We start from the raw sequence: 4728 nt of genomic DNA, 5'->3' as shown, positions 1-4728 counted from the left end.
TGAGACTTTGTCTCAAAAAAAAAAAAAAAGATCAGGTGGCTATAAAATGTTACTTTCATCTCCTGGTTTTCTATTCCATTTCAAATGTCTATGTCTCTATTTTTGTGCCAGTACCATGCTATCTTGACCACTATGGCCTTGTCATACAGCTTAAAATCTGGCATGGCGATGCCCCCAGCTTTGTTTTTATTACTAAGAACTTCCTTAGTTATACAGAGTTTTTTCTGGTTCCATACAAAATGCAGAATCATTTTTTCCGAGTCTTGAAAATAGGATGTTGGTATTTTTTGTTAAATATGTTCCTAAATATTTCATTTTCTTTGAAGCTACTGTAAAGGGAATTGTGTCCTTGATTAGTTTCTCATCTTGACTGCTATTGGCATATACAAATACTACTGATTTATGGACATTGATTTTACATCCTGAGACATTATTGTATTTTTTGATCACTTCCAGGAGTCTTGGGGTTGAGTCTTTGTGGTTCTCTAAGTATAAGATCATTTCATCAGCAAAGAGGGAGAGTTTGACTTCCTCTTCCTCCACTTGGCTGCCCTTTATTTTCTTCTCTTGCCTGATTGTATTGGCTAGAACTTCCAGCACCATGTTGAACAGTCGTGGTGATAGAGGACAGCCTTGTCTTGTTCCAGTTCTTAGTGGAAAAGCTTTCAGTTTTACTCCATTCAGTATAATATTAGCTGTTGGTTTGTTGTAAATGGCTTTCAATCAGTTTAAGAAATGTGCCACTTATGCTTATTTTCTTCAGAGTTCTAATTAGAAAATGATGCTGAATTTTATTGAATGCTTTTTCTGCATCTATTCAGAGGATCATATGGTCCTTGTTTTAGCTTCTGTTGATATGGTGAGTTACATTTATGGACTTGCATATATGTTAAACCAGCCTTGCATCCCTGGGATGAAACTTACTTGATTATGATGTATCACTTTTTTTTTTTTTTTTTGCAGTTTTTGGTTGGGGCTGGGTTTGAAACCACCACCTCCGGCATATGGGGCTGGCACCCTACTCCTTTGAGCCACAGGCACCACCAAATGTATGACTTTTTTAATGAGACGCTGAAATCTGTTGGTTAGGATATTAGTGAGAATTTTTGTATCTACATACATTAATGAAATTGGTCTGAAGTTCTCCTTTTTAGTTGGGTCTTTTCCTGTTTTGGTATCAGTGTGATGTTTGCTTCATAGAACATGTTGTGGAAGATTCTGTCCTCAATTTTTTGAAATAGTTTCTGCAGTATGGGTATAAACTTTTCTTTGAAGATTTGATAGAATTCTGGTGTGAAGCCACCTGGACCAAGGCATTTTTTTGTTGGGAGATTTTTTTTGTTACTTTGATCACAGTACTTGAAATTAGTCTGTTGAAGAGATCTATTTCTTCTTGATTAAGTCTAGAGGGTGTGATTCCAAGTATTGATCCATTTCCTCCAAACTGTCAAATTTCTGGGTGTAGAGTTTCATACAGTATTCAGTCTGGCCAAAGGTTTATCTATTTTATTTATTTTTTCAAAGAAACACTTTTTTCTCCATTAATTTTCTGAATTATTTTTCAGAAAATAATTTTCCTCTCAGGAAAATAAAATTCCTCTCAGGACTGCTTTTGCTGTGACCCACAGATTTTGATAACTTGTGTCCTCCTTTTTGTTATGTTTAAGAAAATAACAATTTCATCTTTTATCTCTTCCTGAACCCAGCCATCATTGTTTAATTTCCCTGCCTTTGTGTGGAGATGAACGTTTTTGTTAAAGTTGAGGTCCACCTTTATACCCTTGTGGTCTGAGAAAAGGTATGATTTCTATTCCTTTAATTTTGCTGACTTTTGATTTGTATCCTTGGATGTGATCTATTTTGAAGTACATGCCATGGGCTAATAAGAAAAAGGTATATTCTTTTGCTTTGGGATGGTGTGTTCTGTATATGTCTATTAATACTATTGTTCTAGGGCAGTGGTTCTCAACCTTCCTAATGCCGCAATTCTTTAATACAGTTCCTCATGTTGTGGTGACCCCCAACCATAAAATTATTTTCATACACCTGTATTTGTATGGTGTGTATGTGATGGTTTTAGGCAACCCCTGTGAAAGGGTCATTCAACCCCCAAAGGGGCCATGACCCACAGGTTGAGAAACGCTATTCTAGGGTCATGTTTAAATCCTTTGTATCTTTGTTCAGTTTCTGTTTAGAGGATATGTCCATTCTGTCAGAGAAGTGCTAAAGTCCCTGGCTATTACAGTGTTATGAGATACCATATTGCTCAGAACCCTCAAGGTCTGTTTCACAAATCTGGGAGCATTTAAGTTAGGTGCATAAATATTCAAAATTAAGATGTCTTCTTGTTGTATTGTTCCTTTGAGCCGTGAAATGTCCATCTTTTTTTTTTTTTTTTTTTTTTTTGAGACAAAGCCTCAAGCTGTCCCCCTGGGTAGAGTGCTATGGCTTCACTGCTCACAGCAACCTCCAACTCCTGGGCTTAAGCGAGTCTCCTGCCTCAGCCTCCCAAGTAGCTGGGACCACAGGCACCCACCACAACGCCCGGCTATTTTTTGGTTGCAGCCATTATTGTTGTTTGGCGGGTCTGGGTTGGATTTGAACCCACCACCTTAGGTGTATGGGCTGGCGCCTTAGCCACTTGAGCCACAGGCGCCGAGCTGAAATGTCCATCTTAATCTTTCTTAACTTTAGTTGCTTTGAATCCACTTGTATCTGAGACTAAGATTGCAACCCCTTCTTTCTTCTGATTTCTATTTATTTGAAATACAGTTTTCCATTTTCCATCCCTTAACCCTGAGCATATGGGTGGTGTGTGTTTTTTTAATCCATTCAACCAATCTGTGCCCCTTCAGTGGGAAATTCAATCCGTTGATATTTATTGAGCATATTGATAAGTGTGGTGGAATTTTATTCATATTGTTATGAGAAAGTCTTTTGTGTAGTTTTAGCCTTTGCACCATTGTGAAAGCTAAATTTTGGCCTTTAGCTTCTAGGTATTTACTTTGGTGGTGATCCATGGTAGTCTTCAGTGTTGAGAATAGGTCTAAGTATTTCCTGTGGCACTGGTCTTGTTGTGGCAAATTCCCTCGGTGCTTGTATATCTACAAAAGATTTGATTTCTCCATCAATTTTAAAGCTTAGTTTAGTGGGATACAGAATTCTGGGTTGAAAATTATTTTGTTTAAGAATATTGAAGATGGATGACCGTGCTCTTATGGCTTAGAAAGTTTTAGTTGAAAAATCTGCTGCTGTCCTAATGGCTCTGCCCCTGTAAGTCAGTTGGCACTAACTCCTCGCTGCTTGCAATATTTTCTCCTTCATCTTGACTTTGGACAGGTTCATTACAATGTGCTTTGGAGAAGCTCTGTTAAAGTTGAGATGACCTGGGGTACAATATCCATCTGAAAGGAGTGTGTCAGAATCTTTAGTAAAACTTGGAAAGTTTTCATTTATGATAGTCTCCAGCATGGCTTCCATATAGATTCCTATTACTTATATGTTTCAATGCTTCATGGAGTCTCCTAGTTCTCTAAGCACCTGCTCTGCTTTCTCTCTCTTCTTTTTTGCCAATGTAACAACCTGGATTAACTTATCCTCTAGCTCTGATGTTCTTTCTTCTCCATCTATTTTCTCTAATCTATTTTTGATACTTTCTACTGCATCTTCACATTCCGTGATTTCCTCCTTCATTTCCTTAACCTCTGTCATATCCTTTCTATATTCTTTTTTTTTTTTTTTTTTTTTTTTTTGCAGTTTTGGCCAGGGCTGGGATTGAACCCACCACCCCTGGTATATGGGGCTGGCATCCTACTCCTTGAGCCACAGGCACCGCCCACTTTCTATATTCTATATATCTCTCATCTGACTTTTGGTTCCATCTTTCCATTTTCTCGTCCATTCCCTTTATTGTCTTAATCATCCATATTTTAAATTCCCTTTCTGTCAAATCCATTAATTCTTTATAGGAGGAATCTTCTGTAAAAGTTTCCTTGTGGTCCCTTAGAAGAGTTGCTCTATTTTGGTTTTTCATGGTGCCTGAATATTTCCATTGGTTCCTCCTTGTGTGCTTTCTTCTTGTTCACCTCCTTGTGCTCTTTTTTCCTTCTCACTTCCTCCTTTCCTTCAAATTACCTTACCTCAGAGTTTAGGTGTTGAAGAGGCTTCTTGATATGTTGCCAAAAGGAGGAGAAAGAAAAAGAGCAAGAAGAGAGAAACAAGAGGAAAATAAAGAAGAAAAAATAAGGAAAGAGTATTGGTGGTGCCTGTGGCTCAAAGGGGTAGGGCACTGGCCCCATATGCCGAGGTGGCAGGTTCAAACCCATTCCTGCCCAAAAACTGCAAAAAAAAAAAAAAAAAGGAAGAAGAAGAAGGAAAGAGTAAAAGAGAAGAAAATGAAAAGAAAAAGAGAAAAAAGTGAAGGGGGAATGACAGGAAAAAAACTTAAAGAACAGAAGATAAGAAGAGAGGATGAGAGTGATGGAAGAAATGGTATCGATCACATGGTACTAAGACCACACCTGTAACTCAAGGATTTTGAGGAGCTGGACTGGGTGGGTTCCTCAAAATCAGATGCTCCTTACCAGCCTGAGCAGAGCCAGACTCTTCCTCTGCCAAAAATAGGAAGAGAAGAAAAAGAGCAGAAACAAAAAACAGGAAGGAAAAATTAAGTAAGGATAAAAATGAAATAGAAAAATTCTGTAGTGTGATCTTGCCAATATTTTCTTT

This window comes from Otolemur garnettii, unplaced genomic scaffold (assembly GCF_000181295.1).
Source record: "Otolemur garnettii isolate 467f Iridium unplaced genomic scaffold, OtoGar3 scaffold00072, whole genome shotgun sequence".
In the NCBI taxonomy this organism is placed as follows: domain Eukaryota; kingdom Metazoa; phylum Chordata; class Mammalia; order Primates; family Galagidae; genus Otolemur; species Otolemur garnettii.
Note: the sequence above shows the minus strand (reverse complement) of the source record.